Consider the following 22,132-nt stretch of genomic DNA (forward strand, 5'->3'; position numbering starts at 1 on the left):
ATTTTTGGAAACCCTGCTAATTATCACCCCTTCCACTACTGTTGTCTTAACCAACACCCTTATTAGCTCTATCTTGGACTGCTGAAATTATTTCTCAGCTGGAATATCTCCTTCTTGTATCATCCTAAAAGCAATCTGTCCCTCATACTTATTTAAAAAAAAAAAAAATCTGTGAACTTTCTGGCCCCAGCTATGAGTGGTTTGTGCTGCTTAACAAGAGCATTGTGAAGTCCAAATTCCTCAGGAAGGCATACAGGCCCCTTTCAGACTTGGGCAGCCTATCATAACAGTATCATCTAAGACTCCTCAGCTTCACCATTTAAGATTTTACTTATTCATTTACTCTAATACCAAGATCAGTTATGGAAATTGGGCATTTCTGATATTTTTTAATTGGTCTGGATGATATTTCATGTCAAGGACCATACCTAATATTTATACTAAAAAGATTATGGAACTTTAAATAATTACAAATATTCACTACATTATGCAGAAAATTTCTGAAAATTCTCAAATTCTAGTTTTCTGTTTTACATTTATTACTTCTTCAGAGTGGCAAAAATTTAGGGATATTATACCATAAACTATAGGTTAGAGTGTAACATAAAGAATTGGGATTATTTTTTATCTATGAATGAAATCCTTTTAACTAAAATCATTCTGTAGAAAGCCCGCCATCAAGAATAATCAGAAGTGATCATCAGCCATTTAACAATGCAACTAAGCACAAAAGTAAACTTGCGGCTGCCACAAAATCTAGCAAGTAGGCCTCATAAAAAGCTTGACTGGCTCCTAGTCAAGAAATTAGGCACTTATTTCCATATGGCTCCTGTTGGAAAAAAGATAAACGTGAGAGCCCAGCATCTGTGCTTAAGAGTTGCCAAGAACATCCACTGAGTGACCATTCTCTTGGCTTAAATAATAAAACATACTGAAAGGGCGTACGGAAGTAGACCAACTCCTGCATCGCCAGCAGGAGAAGAGGTGTGGGCCAAGCTGGTATCACACTGCAACATAACAGCCAATTAGTTGTGTGATTGTATTTTGCCAATAAGAAGGCAACGCTGTATTTGGAATACGGCAAACTTCATGCATGTCCACAACATACTGCAATCTGAAGCAAAGGTGAAAACATCATTTTGTTATTAGTGTTACTGTTAATCAATAATTAGTGATTTTTAGAAGACAAGTTAAACATAATGAAATAGGTAGAGCAAACTACTATGACTCGTTTCTCTACAAGTGGACCAAATAAGATAGCAGAGAACTATCACTGATCAATGGGACTTCAGGATATAAGGGAAAGAATGATTCTATGACTTTGTGTGAGCAAAATTGCCTTTATGCGCACGGAGGGAGGGAGGGTGATTTTTTTTTAAATGGAAAATAATTTCTCCTTGTGAAATACGCAAGTGCCCAGGGTAAGGTAACAGAAGACAATAGTTTTATTTTCAAGTAGCACTACCTTCATTTACCTTGTTTTACTAAGGAATCATTATGAAAAAAGAGGAGAGTGGTGGTAAAGGAGGATGAGAGGACAAGAAGTATCCTATCTAGGAGTCATACCAAAAGAACAATCTATCTAAATTTCGAGCAGATTCTCCTTATTATAACTAAATTATTAGAGAAGAAATGAGAATGAGGAGTGATTTAGAGAAAATCTTGCATATAATCTAGTAAGAAACATTTGTGAAAGCAGGCACATTCAAAGAATCTTAAACTATTTTTCAGTTGATGTTGGTGGTAGGTTACTCAACGTAGAGCTTGTTAATGGACTCCTCCTTCAGGCTCGTTTCCAAAGTGTGGTCCACAGAACACTAGCTCACAGGAAGTTAATACACTCCATGGATAAAGGGTTCTTTGGCCACAGAGGTTTTTAAATTCTTAAGACAAAGTTAAATAGAATTACTAGTGTAATACTTTACAGAACCTTTAATATGGAAAAATTTCAAAGGAGATTGAAAAGGTAGATTTTCTCAAATTTACTTGGCCAGTGAATTTCTCAATGAGTCTTTTACAGGACTAATCTTCCATGAAACAAATTTTAGAAAACACAGTATTGACATGTGCTTATGAATCCATATCGCTGAACTGTTTTCAGAAATTTCATGCAGCATCCTCAATTGTTTTGTGAGAGTTTTCTCAAGGAAAAACACGACTTGCGAAAGGTCTATCTAGAAAGTTAATCTTGTTGGCAGATGGAAGAAGTTTGAGTACGTACACACACATTAAGTATATATATTTTTAAAGATTTTATTTGTTTATTCATGAGAGACACAGAGAGAGAGAAAGAGGCAGAAACACAGGCAGAGGGAGAAGCAGGCTCCATGCAGGGAGCCCGATGAGGGACTCGATCCCAGGACCTGGGGTCATGACCTGAGCTACCCAGGGATCCCCTTAAGTATAATTGATACACCATGTTGTAGGAAATTCAGGGGCACCACATAGGGATTTGACAATTCTGTACAATATGCAAGCGCTCACCAGGATAATTGCAGTTACCATTTTTTACCATGTTATTACAATATTATTGACTACGTTGCTTCTTCTGTACTTTTCATCACTGTGACATTTATTTTATAACTACCCCTTTGCTCAATCTGTAGCCTCTGACTTCCAGGTTGCATTAAACTTCAAAAGACAGTTTCCCATTTTCAAGATCAATTTTAGAATCGACATGAAAGCTTACATGAAGTCACTTAATAAGGTTCCAAATGTTTAATTTCAACATCTGACTTATCAGACACAATGAAGCCCAGAAATCAGCTGCATAACCTACTTAACGTGCTCAATGAAAACACCTTTCAAGCAAGAGGTCTGTATCCATGAGAAACAAAGACAAAATGAAGACATTCCTGGGGATCCCTGGAGGGGTAGCGGTTTAGGGCCTGCCTTTGGCCCAGGGCGTGATCCTGGAGACCAGGGATCGAGTCCCATGTCGGGCTTCCTGCATGGAGCCTGCTTCTCCCTCTGCCTGTGTCTCTGCTTCTCTCTTTCTCTCTCTGTCTCTCATGAATAAATAAATAAAATCTTTAAAGAAAAGAAGAAGAAGAAGAAGACTTTCCCAAGGAAATAAAACAAAAATAAAAAATCTGTTGCTAGCAGATATCCCTTACAAGAGATTCTAAAGTTCTAGGGGTGCCAGGGTGGCTCAGTCTGTTAAGCATCTGCCTTCAGCACAGGTCATGACTCCGGGGTCCTGGGATGGAGCCCCCACCAGACTCCTGCTCAGCGGGGAGTCTGCTTCCCCACCTCCCTCTGCCCCTCCCCACCGCTCCTGTGCTTGCTTGCTTGCTCTCTCTCTCAATTAGATAGGTAAAATCTTAAAACAAACAAACAACAAAAAACAAAAAAAAACAAAACAAAAAACACCTAGAGATTTTAGGCACGAAACTTTCCTGGTTTGTTTCTCTCCAGCCACTATGGTCACTCCTTCCCGGTGTCCAGTGGATCATTTTATTCAGTTTTTCAGGCATCAATTTCCTCAACACACAGCCCTTGTCATTCTTTTCTCCCTCCCTGGGTTATCTTACCTGAGTCATCATGATTTCAATATGTTGAGGACACACATATAAAACCTAAGATATCACTTGAGTTCCAGGATCATATATCCACCGGCCCGAGTGTTCATCTCCACTTAGATGTTTTGTCAAGTGTAACGCTTTTGCCTCTCGCCTCAGCTCTAAACTCACTCTTTTGTTCTCTTCTTTTTCTGACTGGGGCTCTGAAACCACATTTCTTCTTGGTCAACTGGATTCTCACAGCCTCTGTAAGTAGCAGGTAGGGGCCAACTGAAGGCTGGGAGAAGAGTCTCAGTGGTCTTTTCCCATCTTTGTGTGCAGGTTGCTTCTGTTGGACTGACTTCTTGCTGTTGTTGCTTCTTCCCTCCAGCAACAGGGATTCTCTCCTGAGGAAGCAGTGAAAACCCTCTACGTATTTCCCAGCACCAGCATGAAGAGCTTCAACTAAGGAGAGTTGCCATTGCCCAGTTTTTGGAGGTATGGGTCCCGGCCTGGGGGAGCCCAATCTTTGAGTTCAGAAACACTCCAGGCCAGTTGATGTGCCTCCCTTTCAGAGATGATTTTCTGGTTTTCCAAGACTCTCCCCTGAGATCCTAGTTTTGTTTGTTTGTTTGTTTTTTGGTGTTCCTTGTCTTCCATCAGCTGGAAGGATGGCAGCTCATCCTGCAGCCTAATACCTCTGCAGTGTCTTAGTGTTTTTCTTTACCTTTTCATTTGTCAGTAATTTATACTTAGTTTGACATTCTCTCCTAATTCTCCCTATTGAAACTACAGGTATGTTTCTGTGCTTTCAATGGACTTTAACTGATAAAAGATGCTTAAAGTCTTTAATGTTTCTAACTCACAATATGTCCTCAAAAGTCTGACCCTCTTTCAACATTCTTTACCTTAGTGAACAGCATGCCAACTCACTCAATAGTGCAGGCATGGATTTAGAATTCACCCTTGACCTTCTCCCCCTCCCTGATCACACCCCTCATTCGACTCATCACATCCTCTCAATATTACTTTTTCTGTCTTTTAACTCCATCCCATTTTCCCATCTCCACAGCCACCAATGTATTGAAGCTGTCATCATTTCTCATTAGAGTAATAAAAAGTTTTCTTACCATTTTTTTTTTTCCTTTTGAAGCCTAGATCTAATTCCAGCTGTTCAGTGGCTTCTCTTTGCTCTAAGAGTGGAACAAAACCGTCATAGTGGTGGCTCTGCACGGCTCTGCTCCTCCCCTAACATGTTCCCTTTCTTTCCATGGTTCTGTGCCCAGCTGTGCTGTACTGTTCTCAGAACTTTCTCACATTCACTACCCTCCCTCCTAGGCTCTTGATGCTTGTTCTACCTCTCTCTGGAATGTTCTCCCTGAGACCCCTTTTTGAGTTACTTGAGTTCCATTTTTGAGTTACTTGAGTCACTCATACTTCAGAACTCAGTTTGAGTTGTTTTTTCTTGGATGAGCCTCGCTTGATCCTTGGTCTAGCTTAGTTTCTTTTGTTCTTTAATCTAAAGCATCAGATTCAGTTCCATCACAACATGCTACATATCATCTCTAATTTCTGAATCCATATTTATCTCAGGATCATAAGTTCCATGAAAACTGAGTCTTGCTAATTATTGCCTTCCCAGCACCTAGTGACATGGCTGCAAAGTGACAGATTCATATCAAATATTGTTTAGTAAAAATGTATATGAATTTGTGAATAATTATGTGAAAGAAGAAGTACCTAATGGGTGGAGATCTCTGCATCTGAAGCAAGGAAACCAATACTGATGTTCCCTATCATATGGGAAGTGGCCTTTGTTTATTTTATTTTAATTGATGCATTTTTAATCTGAAAAGTAGTGTTTCTCTGAGATTATATGTAACATTTTCAATAGTTTATTTTCAATTAGTTTAGTTAAATAATTCAATTAGTATTGTTAATATACATTTACTTTTAGTAGCAAAATTATAGTAGATGGCCAAATCTCTAGGGTTGTCAAGAGGATAAATGTGAATATAAAAGCCTGGTACTTCTAAGTCCAGCCAATAACACAAATACATTAAAATAACTACATTTATAGCTGAACATCTTGTCTACATCTTTACATGTTATTTACAGATGGGGGAAATTAAGATCAAATGTACCATCACTCTGGAAATCTCACTATGGTAATGAAACCAGATCTGTTTGTCTACTGAGAAAAGTATGTCTGTTAGGAAAAAAAAAAAAAAAAACAAGAATGTATTGAGGAAGGAAGATGCAATAATTTGAAATATATTTGAGGTGTTATTTCATTTAAAGCAAGCATTTCAGTACAGATTATATTTAATCATAAGTTTTTCTAATTTTCATTATCCAAACTGCCCTACAGTTTATATACACAAACATACATATACATAATAGGTGTCATCCTGTTGGCCAGTATCTTGAAGTTTGAGCTCAAATCTAGTGAATAATTTCTCTTATATTCTAGTGATAAACTAAAATGTTACAAATGTTAAGTTCTTTTTTATAGTAGGAGAAAAAAGACCAAATACATTTCGAATATAAAAACTGAAGCAAGAAACAAAACTGTTATGTTTATTATTTTTCATGAAGAAATATCACTTAGACAAAATTCACAAAAAATAAAAAGATCTTGGATCATTAGTTTTGTGCCCTACAGGCAAGTTTCACAATGTGCCTTTCCTTTTTTTTTTTTTTTTTTTTTTAAGATTTTATTTATTTATTAATGAGACACAGGCCAAGGGAGAAGCAGGCTCCATGTAGGGAGCCTTATGTGGGACTCAATCCTGGGACTCTAGGATCACACCCTAGGCTGAAGGCAGGCGCTAAACTGCTGAGCCACCCAGGGATCCTCTACAATGTGCCTTTCCTACTGTCCCCTTTCACTGTCTCCCTTTCAATCATTATAAAGGAAGGGGACAAAAATACATCTTTTAGAACAGTAAGCATTAAATAGTAAAAAAAAAAAAATCTTTGATAGTCTCTATGATTTAAAATTACTTAGAAATTAAAAGTTAGCATTTCTAACAGTTATTTTAAGAATTTAAATAATATATAGTGTTAGTTGGGGAAAATATTGAAATATTGTGCAATTTTGCAACCCTACTTTATATGGAATATTAAAACCAATTTTCTGAAGGCTAAGGGGATGTATGTTTAATAACCTTTCCCACGTGGTTTATAGTAAATTATACATGTGTATTTCTACCTTTTTGCAGAAAATCTTATGTTTTTTTTTCTTTTATCAGTCCATTCTCTTCTTATCTTTAGGGAATATTTCAGATATTATGGTGGGAGTCAACTGTATTGATGAGAGACTAACATAGTAATGTGGGCCAACCAGACTTTTGTAATTACAAGATAAGGGTAGAAATAGCCCAAGCTTTTCAAAGTATTTGTAGCAGAAAAGCTCTTGGATGTCCTAGCAAAAAAAAGACTTGTTGAAGGATCTGAGGATACCACAAAGGAGAAGTGGAAAATTGGACTAAGTGCATTCCAAGAGTTTGGTTAGGTCTGATAATGGAAAAGATGTCTTTTTAGAGAATTTTGCAAGAAGTTTTGAGTATTAGCATCAATTTTGAAGAAGATGTCAAGTGACTACTTCTGCAATTGATAAAACACTGTCCCTAGTCCTAGTCTCATAACTTGTTACTACATTTCATAACTTACAAAATGGTGGGAATAAATATCCTAATTATTTAATATTTATTGCACGTCTAAGTACAATACACGAAAGTGCTCCCCTTTCCAAATCATTTTATACTATAACTTGGACAGAGTGAATGCACATGAGAGAAAGAATAAGTTTTCCAACTAGAAAAAGACTGATAGGAAGATTTTATAATAATTTTAAAGTTACTAAGTTCCACCTGCCCCCTGTCCCCCTGCTTGGAATATGGCTTGCTGGCTACAGCTCCACAGCCACCTTGAGTTCATGAATTAACCTTTAATACGAAAGTCAATTACTAGGGATGGTAGAACAGAAAATTTGGAAGAACTTGGTCTCTTCATCATACCAGTGCCAAACTACTATACCAGCAGACTCCATGTCATGTTGGGATGTGTGAGGAGAATATGTGGGTGGGGGTGTAGTAGTTCCAGGCCTGGTACTATGATCCAAATATGTCACCCCAAAATTTATATATGTGCTGCCAAAGCGAGCACTACCCCAAAATTTATATGTTGAAACCTAATGCCCAATATTACAGTATTAGGAGATGGGGTCTTTGGGAGGTAATTAAGCCATAGTTATGGGGCATTCACAATTGAATTAAGCTTGCATTCTATTTCTCTCTTTCTGTCTGTGCTGTGAGATATGACAAGGTATTTGTCAGCAAACCAGGAAGAGGGTTCTCACCAGCAACCAAATTTAACAGCATTTTGATCTTGAGTTTGCAGCCTCCTGGGCTGTGTGAAATAAATATCTGTTGCTTAAGCTCTCCCAGTCTGTGGTATTTTTGGTATAGCACCTATAATGGATGAAGACAGCTATCATAATAAAATGCCACAGACCAGGTGGCCCAAATAACAGACATTTACTTTCTCATAGTTCTAAAGACTCTGGAAGTCCAACCAAGATCCAGGTGTTGGCAGGTTTGGTTCCTCCCCAGAACTCTCTCCCTGGCTTTCAGAGGACCATCCTCTTGCTACCTCTTCACAGGATCTTCCCTCTGAATGTCATAATCACATCTTCTTACAAGGACACCAGTCACATCGAGTTAGGGCCCACCCTAACAACCCTATGTTAACTGAATTACGTTTTAAGTCCCCGTCTCCAAATACAATCACATTCTAAGGTGCTGAGGGTTAGGGCTTCAACAGATACATTTTTGGGGGCCAAGGACATGATTTAACCCCTAAGAGTGTGTATACCTGCTCTTATTTGTTTAAACTACCTTTATTTTGGAGTTTTGTTCTTAGCAGCCAACTGATACAAAAAGTGCGTGCTCTCATATTACTTACAGACGTATAGGTTATCTCCTTAAAAAATTTTAAACAGAAATAACAAAAGGCTTTTTTCTGAGGTAGTAAACTCCTTGTATTATAAGCCTTTCTGTTTATCTGAAGTCATATGCATGTATTATGTTAATTAAAAATTAGCAAATTAAAAATATTGCTTAAAACTATGAAACTTGACAGAACTGCTGCATTTCAGATTTATTTTTAGGAAATACAGTGGAGTTAACATGTCAAATATTCTCAGTTATCCTCTCCTGTGGTCAGCATACCTTTTCAGTACCTTGAAGAAAAACCAAATATATGTAATCTAATTCTGGTATAGTGGCAAAGAGCAGAAAAATAGTCTGTGAAGAGCTAGCTCATACATTAAACAAAACTGTAAAAAAATGCATCACTATATATCAGCAGTGATATTAAAAATGAAAATATTTAAATCTAATTATATCAGAAAATAGTTTGATAATTGTTTTTGACTATTGATAATGCATGGCCTGTCTGCTCATGATAAAGTAGTCTATTATTTATAGCTTCTTTTATGTTTTTCATTTCTCTATAACTGAATAACATGTTTTATTTTTTATTTTTTTAAGATTTATTTATTTGAGAGACAGCACACAAACAGGGTGAGTGGCAGAGGGAAAAGGAGAAGCAGGCTCCTCGCTGAGCAGGGAGCCCAATGCAGGGCTTGATCCAAGGACCCTGGTAACTTGATCTGAATCAAAGGCAGACACTTAACCAACTGAGATACCCAGGTGCCCCTGAATACCATCTTTTATTTTAACTTCTTTCTTGGATTAAATTTGATATAATATTGTCTATTTTTCCTTATTAATCAGAAATTAAATTAATTCCATTATTTTGTCACAGTTTTATGTTATTTTTTAACTTTCATTTTTATATTATTCTATAATATTAATAACCATTATTATAATGATAATTAATTGATTATTGATTATTATTATTATTATTATTATTTGGCAAAGTATCCTTGATGCAGCAGTAACATTACTACACAAACTATCCTCAACCCTTTACCTTCACTCTCTCCATGTCCCCACAGATCAGATGTCCATGGGTTCAAGAGACAATGTTAAAATTTCTTGTTAAAATCCTCTGCCATTTCTAAGGATACAGACACTGTGGTTTAGAGAGATTGAGAAGTGTTAAGCCACATAATTTGTAGGTAATAAAATCAAAATTCAGAATCAGAGGTTTTGGTTCCAAAACAGAAAATAAATGGCACTTACTTTCAGGGAATTTGCAGTACAGTGAGGGATACAGGAAAGTAGAATAAATTGTGGTAAACATTGGTACAAAAAAAGTGCCAGGAGCAGATGAAGAGCAGGTGATTTCAGTTTAGTTGGTAGGCTGGAGAAAGGACTAGCAATTAATACATCCAGGAGGGTGGGTAATAATTGATTGGGAAATAATTGAAGTCCAGGGCAATAGTATGAACAGGAGCTCAAAGGTTCATTAGTAAATACCATTTTTGAACAGAAGCAAAAAATTTGGTGCAGCCAAAACATGCTGTAGAGAGTGAAGGGGCATTAAAGCAAGTGAAATGAGAAGAATAAGCCTAAATCCCATCATGAGTGGTAATAAATGCTTTGCTAAAGTAATAGAACTTTTTTTTTTAACCAAGCAATAGCCTATGAAGTTATGTTTTATTTTTAATGAGGATGACTTGATTGTTACCTGAAGGACAAAGATTTATAGATAATTATATATAGTATTATTATTATTTTTAGATAGAGACAGAAAGAGAGTGGGGAGCACCAGAGGGAGAAGGAGAAAGAGAATTTTAAGCAGGCTCTATGCTCAGTGTGGAGCCCAACACGAGACTCATCCCATGACCCTGAGATCATGACCTGAGCCAAAATCAAGAGTCAGATGTTTAACTAGCTGAGCCACCCAGGTGCCCCAAGAGATGAATATAGTAGTACGGAATATAGATTAGAGATGTGACAGAAATTATATCAAGGAGACTAGTTAGTAGAATATAATTTGATTCAGAGTACATGATCTAGAGGTCAAAAACCAGGGCACTGGCTGGGAGAGATGGAGGATACTACAAACATCTTAGAGGTTGTATTGACAGGACTTGATGATTAACCAAGATCATATATGATCCAGGGTAGAGCACTCATGGATGTCAGGTATTCAATGGAGAGCAGATTTTGGACATGTTGAGATTGAAAGCCCTCCTGACCTTAGGGCTACAAAGTCCAGTATGTAGGTAAACATTGCAGAAGGCATTTGGGCTTTCGGAATGATCATCTTACTTAAAACTATAAATACCAAAAACAAACAAACAAACAAACCTATAAATACCTTGAAACCCTTGGTCATGTTTGTTTGTTTGTTTGTTTTCCCCACTACAGTGTGTTTTATTCACTCCAAGGCATGTTTCTCCACACTTGAACATGTCTGCAATTGGATCTTGCAATCTATGGAAGCTTACAATTTAATTATGCATAAGATACATAAGAGAGCAATGTGCCTCATGGTGACAATAAATAATAATAATAATAATATTATATTCTTCTGTATAAATATTTGTCTTTCAGGCTTATTCAATTTATCCTCAAAAACAAAACAAAACACCTCCACAAGCTAGAAGTTGCACTATCTTCCATTTGATGAAACTTGCCTTATGCTGTCCTTTCCTAGACTGCGAGCTCTGTGGGGACACTCTTTGGTTTTTCTTTCCTTTTACTGAACTTCTGCACCTCCAGTGCCTCAAATGGTGTCTGGTATACAGTAGGTGCCAGTAAATATCCACTGGATGGATGAATGACATAAACTATTTCCATCAGTTGAAACCGAGAAAGTGAGTGTTTTTGTTGTAGGAGAGAATAAATATATGTAGGAGGGGGCACCCAGGTGGCTCAGCCGTTGAGCATCTGCCTTTGGCTCAGGTCCTGATCCTGGGGTTCTGAGATTGAGTCCCATATTGGGCTCCCCGCAGGGAGTCTGTTTCTCCCTCTGCCTATGTCTGTGCCTCTCTGTGTGTCTCTCATTAATAAATAAATAAAGTCTTTAAAATAAATAAATAACTACATACATACATGTAGGAAAATGAGAAGACTTGAATGCTTATATCTTTGGACAAAGCTCAGGAATCAGGAAGCCTGAAATGCTTGCGCAGGTGGTGGAGCTCCCTATGGGAAGCAACGTGATGTGGCAGGTGCTTAGGTAAAGAGAATGATATATAACATACCTCAGTCATTTGGAACTCCTTTTAGAAGCCCTAAGCAACAGGTGAGGAATTGTCTTTCCACTGTGTAAGAGAGTTGTAGAGAAAAATGTTAGTCTAGACTTAAAAAAGGAAGAAGTTATTCTAATTGCAGGTTTGGATAAATTATTACAGGCTGGGTAGCAATTTTATTTCTGATTTATACGCAACCTAAAAGTATTAAACACATTGAGAAGCCAGCCCCCCCAACCACACACACACACACACACACACACACACACACACACATGCGGAGAAGTTAATACATATAAGAAACAAGTTCTGCTCAAACAATTGAAAGCCTTTCTCAAGGGAACAGCAGTTTATCCCTACTGCAGAAGATGTACTTAAAACCAGCAATTACATGGCAACATTTTGGCTCAAAAAGGGAAGAACATTCCAAGAACTAGATCATTATTGGCAATAACTGACTTAAAAAGTTGTGAAACGTGTAGGTGGAGACTTTTAAAAGAGATAGTATGGGACTCTATGCAATCTCTTTCAATATAACACATTCTGCATTACAAAGTGGGCTGGTGAATGGAAAATTCACCCTTGCATAGGAAGGGGATGCTGTGATCGCCATGTGGAAGTTCCATTGGTTAATGTGTGATTTTTCCAAGGATGTGAGTGGTTTTTGTCTCCAAGGAGTGCATAGTAAACTGAGGCCATAAACACATCAGCCACAGAATACAGTGTTGTAGAAGTCATTCATTTTTCTCTTGATCTTCCCCTTGGCTGCCTTTGGCCTAGTGGTTGGTCTTTGCCAAACTTAGTCTACAGGTCTGTGTCCATTTTTCTCTTCACTTCATAACTCACCAGGCTCAGCCTTTCTTAGGATTTGGAGAGTCTGTTCTAACCAGTCTTCTCCCCGATGTTACTTTAATGCATGCTTTTGCAGAATATCAGGGGGTTTGGGGACCATGTATATCACATTATAGCATTGGAAAGGAGGTTGGAGAGATGGACTCTAGTTTTTGTTCCAACTTGGAAATTCCACAGTCAAAGAAGTACCTGCCTAATAAGAGTGAACAAACACTAATTTGTGGAACACCAAAGCAATTTGAGATGACTGATCTTAATTGTTGTTCATTTGCTAAAATTAGAAAGTTAATGTTAATATTTAAGTACAAACTAATTTGAAATTTAGTAATTTTTACTATTAAATCCACTTATAAATGAAATCCGTCAGCTCCCTTTAAAAACGACTTTACCAAACAACCTACACCCTTTTCTGTGATTTTAGGCAGCCTGACACTAACAGCTCTTCCAAATGTATAGGTTATCCTATAAGACATTAAGAATAGTCTTGATAATTGTCTCAGAAAACCTTGTGCATTTGCTGGAGGAAATGCTATGAAAAGAGAAAGTACATACTTCAATTTTAAGGATCTATTTACTTGAAGGACATCAGTGTTTGCTCCAATATTGGTCTTTTTAAAGCTCTTTCAATAATGCAGTATCTACAAATTCATCAGTGTGAAGACTTTGCCTTTATCAGCAACATTACCACTATGAGACCAAAAATAAATAAATAAATAAATAAATAAATAAATAAATAAATAAATAAAGGCAACCTAATTGCAAGTCAAATTCTCCAGATTAGCATTCAGGTACTACTTTGCTAGTAGAATGTAACAGTTAATTTGTTTTGTGAGCCATGAACTAGGAGAATTACTCATCTGGTGGTGTTGGAAATGCTGACAGCCTGTAGCACTAAATGACTTTTTTATAGACTGGAAGAATTATCTGTATTTCTTTAGGACATGCTTGTTTTCTATCTTAGAACAACATAGTGAATTTCTGTTCTGCCCTCCTAATATACTGATTTCCTCTAACACTCTTTAGGGAGTATTTTGCTGCCTGTGGAATCCCCGACTGAAGAGAAATAATTACACTAGTGAACAAAACGCACTTAACATCGAAGAGGCTGGGGTCACAGCAGATCACTGTTTGGCAGAGGGGGAGATCATGGGACTAAGAGTTAGATTGCTTCTAGTCCCCACCTTTTCCACTTGCTAACTCAATTCCTGTTCTTTATATCCCCAGTTCTGTTTGTTCCTTTGAAAAGGAGGTGAAACTAGATTGGCAAATCTTTAACTGGGATGGCATCATAATCAACCATGCAGCTTTCACACAATGGACAAGTTGTTGCCCTTTGGAACTTTCTTGTCACCGTCTCTAGTGGTGAAGTCTAGTCACATGTATTTTTAGTGTCGCTGGGTTCTGTCGATGTGCCCTACACGCTAAGAAACCTAATTATTTTCAAAGGACTTCTCTAGCATCATCGCTTTACGACTCTTTATAGTTCGCATTAGCATTAGAATAATAATTAAGGTTTCGTGTGAATATAGCAATTAACATTCACAGATGTAACAAGATTTTTTTTTTGTAGCAGGATTTTAAAATTCAGTTGTGTCTCAATGATATATTATTCCTACATAAGTATAGTTACCAAAATGAGTGTGACATAGACCCTTCAGCCAGATCAAAGATATAGAAAGGAATATGGAAAAGGAAGAAATTTTATGGAGACTTTTTGTTTTGTTTTGTTTTTAGAGAAAGTAGCATTACAAGCAACGTTGCCTTTCCTTCCACAGGGAAGGAACTAGCTGACGTACTTAACCAAGATAGAATAGGCTTCAGCAAGATGCCACCATGTTCTGAGTTGTGAGGTCAAGAAACAGGTGTGCTTTGGTGGTGAGACCACCAACAACAAGGACTGGTGCTTTGGAATTGGCTTGCACTCCAGAACATGTCAGAGCTTGGTAGACCATAGGGTAGGGAGGGACAGACATGTCAGAAGTCCACTTAAGAACTCTGAGGGGTAAAGGGATTTCAACTGCAGGGTCTTATGTGGAAGGATCTCTGGAGAACCTTGGCAGGGAATAACCAGCGTGGGAGACCGTCTTGCTACCGTGTGAGAATCATAGGTAAGAACACCCCATGAGAGAAAAATATGTCAGGTCCTGAGAATAGAAAGTGATTAGGTCAAGTAAAATCCAGTTTCTCTCATTCTCTTCCTGTCTGAAACCTAAGCAATGGCTCATAGAGTAGTTTTCTCACTGGGGAGGAGGTTTTTCTCAGGAAAGGAACTAAAAAGACAGATATGCCCCCTTTTTAAAGGCAGGCAGCCAGCAAGTACCACCTCAGCCTGAAAAGGAAAGACCCTCTCCCCTCCCCTCACATTTGTAGGACCAATCAAGAATATAAATGAAGCCCACATGTGATAGTTCTAAGTACTTGAAAGTTACTTCATTAATTATGAAATAATGTTATTTTGTTCTACTTTGACAAACCCTTTGTAATGACAGTATAAAACAAATATATTTCAATCTACAATGATTTTTCCTGGAAGTTATCAAAATATCAGAGATGATAGAATTAGGTACCAGTATCTAGAATTGGGAGTCCAGGGCTGGACCAGCAATGTTAGGATGCGTAATCAAAAACTAACATGATCTGGAGCATCTGCTGGCTCTGTCGGGTAAGCATCTGACTTTGGATTTTGGCTCAGGTCATGATCTCAGGATTGTGGGATCAAGCCCCAGGTTGGGCTCTGTGCTGGGCTTGCAGCCTGTGCCCCTTGCTCTCTAGAAAAAAAAAAAAGAAAACCATATGATCTACAAATTATTATGTAGTTTTCCATATAATGTATTTTTACTTCAGAAAATTTGCTGATTGCTGTATTGAACATTTTCACATAGACTGATGTATTGACAGTATTGCCAAATTAGAGTACCTTTCTTTGTTACTGCAAATAGATTTTTAAAAATTATTACTGTAATTCAGGATAACGTCACTTGCAGCTGATCGCAGCAACTTAAAACAATATTTAAAAGCAATATTTATATCAGGATGAAATTATGATAATACATGTCATATAAAAATAATTGTGAGACCTAATGTAATGAATTCCTATTGTAATAAGAAATATAATATTTTTGTGTATCATAAATTATCAGTTTTTATTCCCTTTTAATGTAATACCTAGATATACACGATATTATGAAAGATTGGTATCACCTTTCACAAACCCGTCCATATCTATATCTATTATTTATCTATATATCATCTTTTTATCTATCAAGATACTTTAGATTATTCTGAACTGTGTATTACTGCCAAATGTTCTTAAATAACTGTTGTTTTCTTTTTTTTACATTTTATTTTATTTTTTTCATTTTATTTATTTATTTGAGAGAGGGAGATAGAGAATGCAAGCAGGGGAAGGGGCAGAAGAAAAGATAAAAACAGACTCCCCACTGAGCAGGGAGCCCAATGCAGGGCTATATCCCAGGACCCTGGAATCATGACCCAAGCCAAAGGCAGATGCTTAATCAACTGAGCCACGCAGGTGCCCCTCTTCATTAACTGTTTTAAGTGACAGTTTAATTCATGAATACTGCCAGACCCATCAACTGAAACATAAAAGCAAGAAAATTGACATTTAGTGCTACTAAAAAATAAGACCTCAGTATGCAAAAAAATCTATCATGTTAATACTTTCTTGGGAAGGATTTGACAAATTGATTGATTGCTTTTTCTCTTATTGGGAAAGGCAGATGATTGACCTGCAATCCATTTTTCTCCTGTTTTCAGGGCTGAGGTGGGCTGAGAGGCAAAGAAGACAGACAACCCAAATAAATTTTCTGGTAGACATGCTACTAATAGAAACCTGACCAATAAGCCAATAGTACTTTCTAGTAAGGAGCTCTTGTCTATGAAGTGCTTCCAGTAGGATGATCCAATCTATACTACTTTATTTACTCAAGCATTTCTACTGCCCAAATATTGCAGCAATCTTATGTAGTGTCTGTTTCTGACATCAGCAATGACACAACCCTTAAATCTTCATGACATTCATAGTTTTCTTTTGTTCCAGAACATAGGATAAAGGAGTTGAATATGTGTTTTACTGTGCCCTAGATGCTTTGCCGGCCTTGAGTGTCAGACTCCAAATGAGAGGCACCCATATATTCTTATATAGATGTTTTAGTTAGTATTTTTTTGTGTGAAACATGGGATCCTGTGGGAGAGCAAGTTCTCAGTGGGTAAAAGAAACAATAAGAACAGGTTAATGCATAAATGGCAACAGCTTTATGAATGTGGCAAAAGCCAATTATTCCTGATATCCGTCTGTACTGAAAACAGCAATGATGGAGGATAAGAACTGCTGAGGTCAGTTCTCCCATCCTCTGCGGCCACCTAGTTCATGTTCCTCTGAGACCCATACAGATAGTCACGTACACAGCTCCCTGCTGCCCCTCATGTGATTGGCTTCTTGGGTTGTTTTTCCTTCCTTGTTTCCACACGCTTTACATTCTATGATAATAAAACTAAGAGCCAGCCCGGACTTGGGGCTTCACCTCGGCACCTGCACTTCTTGGCAATGCCTGATGATGTAGCCCCCCTGCCCCCCACCGGGCCTCTCTTTGTTCCAAGATATTGGACTCTGAGTAATCATCTTGTCTCTCATCAGAACACACCAGAGGGCAGGATCCAGAGCAGGGGTCCCTCTTGTCCAGATCTAAAAGGCAGTATTGGAACAGAAGAGGAAGAAATTTTCACTTGGACTGATGTTGAAGTGTTTATTAATGTTCATAATTGACCTTATTTTAATGAGTAAATCAAGCTATATTTTGTGACATAGAACTGCCATATGATATCTCTTTAATACTAAACTGAAAAACTAAGGATTTTTCCCAATCATCATATACTCCAAAGCAAAATAAATCGCATATTCGAAATGTAAAAGTAGCATTGGGAGGAGTAGATGATAGAATTGTGTTTATCATTTTCCAAAGGCTATGCACTCAACTTACCAGTTGTAAAGACATAGTATTTTCCCATTAAAGAAAGAAAAGGTTAGGCAGCCCGGGTGGCTCAGCGGTTTAGTGCTGCTTTCAGCCCAGGGCGTGATCCTGGAGTCCCAGGATCGAGCCTCATGTCAGGCTCCCTGCATGGAGTCTGCTTCGCCCTCTGCCTATGTCTCTGCCTCTCTCTCTCTCTTTCTCTCTCTCTTTCTCTCCCTGTGTCTCTCATGACAAATAAATAAAATCTTTAAAAATTAATTAATTAATTAATTAATTAATTAAAAAAGAAAGAAAAGGTTGAGGAAAATAATCATGGAAAGTAGATCTGAAGCCAGAAGTAAGCCCATCCTAGTATGAAACTTATCATCTTGGTAGAAGTGAAATGAGAATCATATTTTCATCTCCTTATATTCATTGTGAGAAGATTTGTCCAGATTTATCAGGTGAAATGTATATAAAGGTCACTTTTTAGATGGTTTGTCTTTTAACCTTTTCAGTGCTTTGGAATCAGATACTTTTAAATACTGCAGCAGAGCTTAGACAAGATATCTCCAACACACCCCTCTGCTGTTCTAGAATTGATTAAGGAGAGAGCCTGCTGAAATGGAAAGTGGCCAGTGCATTTCTGGCCAGAGCAGTGGGAAGCAGTAGCAGCTGGTGAGCAGACTGCATTCAGGGGCCCAGCTGGACTCCAGGAGATATGGGAAAAAGGCTTCTGAAGGGTGGCTGTGACTTGCCTTTCTTGGAGGCCTTTAAAAATCAGATGGGCACCCTTCTGTCTGAGTTGGGTAGGTTGCTCTACTGCCTGATGAATAAATAGAAGATAGTCAAATATTCCTGCCAGCCGTTGAATTCCGTTGAGAATCAGCTACGTGCCAGCTGATAAAGACACCAAATGGACCAAGCTGATAGGACTGTTGTTCTCCTGAGTCCTGAAGTGCTTATCTGTCTCTGAAATAGATATTCCATAATGAATGAGTCTTTGGTAACAAGGACATCTCTCAGTGAGACATTGCTCTTCATTGCAGTGAGAAGTGGAGACTAAGGGTAGCTTGTGTTTTTTTGTTTTCTTTTCTGAGTTTCTTAAATTTCTGAAGTAATGAAGCTTGTTAACATATGGGGAACCCCTTAAGAAAACCATTTTGATGTAGACTTGGTTCTCAGTTAAGGGTATTGTGGGACAAGTTTTACTCCATTAAGTTGCAAATCCTAAACTATTATGAATCTTTCTGTTGAAGCAATATGCCCAGGGCTGTGCATCTCTTTTTTTTTTTTTTCTGGACATAAAGACATTTGATACACAGTGTTAAATGAACCTCACAGGGAACCAATGGAACAGCATAATATCTCTGGCAGGGAGAATGCAATCTAGTAGAGGCATCCCTGCTCAACTCCCATGGTGAATTTTTTTTTTTTTGCTTTGTTATGTTTTGATTAAAGAATATTTTTAAGAGCAACAGAAACTGGAACCAGTGTGAAGAACCAGGATGTGTTGTCATTAATCCTACTTCTGTTTGGGGACGAGGATGAATTATTAGATAATCTCAAGTGCTCACTCTATTATAAAGGGTTAACCAATACTTAGATCACTATTTACAAGTTATATTTTAAAATACAGCACACTGCAGTCAGTGCAGCTTTGCTGTGAATCATTTCATTCTCTAAACTACAACTTGAAGGTATCTGGTTTCTTTAGCTTCTAGCTATCTGAGAGAACCTAATGTATGCACTCACTGGTAGGAAAAATATCATCCCAGCTTTCAAGAAATTGTTAAATGCTCTTTTAAAATAGAATATCCAACAGTTTTGTAGTTTTGAGGGGAGGGGGCAGAGAGAGAGATTGAGAGAGAGAGAGAGAAAGAATACCAAGCAGACTCCAAGCCCAGCACAAAGCCTGATGCAGGGCTCAATTTTATGACCCTAAGATCATGACCTGAGCCAAAATCAAGTCAGACCCTCAACCAATTGAGCCACCCAGGTACCTCTGACAGGTTTTTTTTTTTTTTTTAATGAAGTTTATTTTAATTTTTATTTATTTATTTATTTATGATAGTCACAGAGAGAGAGAGGCAGAGACATAGGCAGAGGGAGAAGCAGGCTCCATGCACTGGGAGCCCGACGTGGGATTCGATCCCGGGTCTCCAGGATCGCGCCCTGGGCCAAAGGCAGGCGCCAAACCGCTGCGCCACCCAGGGATCCCCCCTGACAGGTTTATAATATAACTAGGCACCCAGGAAGATAGATAACAAGAACAAAAGAATAGCAAAAATGATATACAAGTAAACCTTTCAGAGTTTTTGATTTTGAAATTATAGACTAAGATTTTGTGATATCCTTACAGTGTTCAAAAGAATAAAAGGATTATTTTTATCAGAGGAAGGGTAAAACCTATAAAAAAAATCACAAAATTCTAACTATGGTAATGAAAAATAGAATAACTAAAATACATTTTCAGTGGATAAGTATAAATAGATTAGAAAAAGTCAAAGAGAAAATAGAAATCAAAACATGAATCAGAAGAAAATAATTAGAATAAAAGGCAAGTAAAAATGTGGAAAATATGATAGAGTTGGACATGAAGAGGATAGAGTTGAAAGCTCTAAAATTTGTGTAATTTGAGTTCTAGAAAAAAAGGTAAAAATGGGTTAAAATAATATTTACTGAGATAAAGATGTATCAATTTTCCAAAACTGATGAAAAACATACTGTTACAAATTTAAGATGCCCTATGTTTTCTAGGAAAGTTGCAAAAGGAAGAAAGGAAGGAGTGAGAATGAAGTTTTCAACTTTACTATGTCATATACATTCTATATAATATTTCATATTATTTTATTAATTGTTATTTATATTATATTTTGTATATTATACTAGTTCTTATATATTATTTACTCTATTATATCCTAGTAAAATACCCAAAGCTAAAGATAAGGAAAATATTCTAAAAACAACCAGAGAACAATAGATTGAAAGTAATACAAAAGGGAGTTTTCTACCATAGAGAATATGAACCCACATGGTATTTCAGATATGCTGAAAGGAATAGAGAGCAACAGAAATGGTATAAATTTGCCTAAGTCTAAATGAATATGAATTAAAAATATTACTAATTTTCTGGGGCATCTGGGTGGCTCAGTTGGTTGATTTTAGCTCAGGTTGTGATCTCAGGGTCATGAGATGGAGGCCATATTCGGCTCTGTACTCAGCAGGGAGTCTGTTTGAGATTCTCTCTCTCCCTCTGCCCTTCCCCCTTCCTCTCATGCTTGCTTGCATTGTCTCTATCTTTCACTCTAACACAAATAAATATACTTTTTTTTTTTAAATACTACTAATTTATTTTGGTATTTGTAGCATAATACAAAAAAAGTGTAAAATCAGAGAGTGGGAAACAGGGTGGTGGTAAACAGTCAGTGTTCTAACTTCTCACACTGTCTGGGGATAAGATAAATTGCATATTAGATTTAGGCTTGAATAAATGACAAATGCATGTTGTACTCTTGTAGGTAAACACTAAAATGCATAATTTAAATAAAGTACATAATTTCCAAGTAAGGAGGGGGGGAAATGGGAAATAAAAATGCTCAATTAGACAGAGGACCAGAAATGGAGAATAATGACATTGAATCAATGAGGATAAATCAAAATCAAACAAGAAAAGAGAAAGGTTAAATATAATATGCCAGTAACTATATAGAAAATAAAGGGAATACATGACTCACATGAATGAAAAACCATCAGAATAAATTTTTAAGTCAATTTTATGACATTTGCAAGTTATATGTCTAAAAGTAAAGAATACATAAAGTTGAATATTAAAAATGGGAAAAGATATACCATGCAAACAATAACCAACATTAACTGTGAATAAATTCAAATGTTTAAAGAAGAAATAATGTTAATATTATGCAAACCGTTTTAGAGAGCAGAAAATCAGGAACCTTCCACAATTTGTGAAATATAGTATAAGCCTATCTCCTATATTAACACTCAACCATCCTAAGCAAATATTAGCAAATTAAATCTGGAAGTATAAATCCGATCATACGGTTGTGTGCAAAAATGGCCACAGTACTTGGCAGTAAGTCCCATCAAGAGGTAGAACCTATTTTCTCATCCATTGTTGGCCATAAAACTTGCTTTGGCTATTGAGACATTGACAAATAGGATGCAGACAGAAGCTTAAAAACCTCTTGAGTATTGGAACTTATTATTCCCTCAGTGTTAGTGCTATGTGATGAACAAATCTGCTATGTGAGTTTGTCTGGCAGATGATGAGTTACACATGGCCAAATCACCTCTATTGCCCCATTTGACAGCTGGTGAAGTGCCAGATATGGGAGGTCATTCAGGAATCTATAGCTGCTAATTAAACTGAAAACTGCCTATAAACATGTAGAGCCTAGCTCAAATAAGCCAGACTCAGCCTAGATGAGAACAACTCAGTAAATTTGTAACCTAAACAAATGACTGCTGCTTTAAGCTACTATTACTAACTGTTACAGGAATATCTGACCAAGTTGGTTTTATTCCAGAAATCCAAAGTTGTTTTAACTTAACCTCTCTTAAAATGTATTCTATTGGCAAAGGTCAAATCCAAGGAAGTGTCATAACCATTGATT

The sequence above is a fragment of the Canis lupus genome, chromosome 2 (genome assembly GCF_003254725.2).
Source record: "Canis lupus dingo isolate Sandy chromosome 2, ASM325472v2, whole genome shotgun sequence".
NCBI lineage: Eukaryota > Metazoa > Chordata > Mammalia > Carnivora > Canidae > Canis > Canis lupus.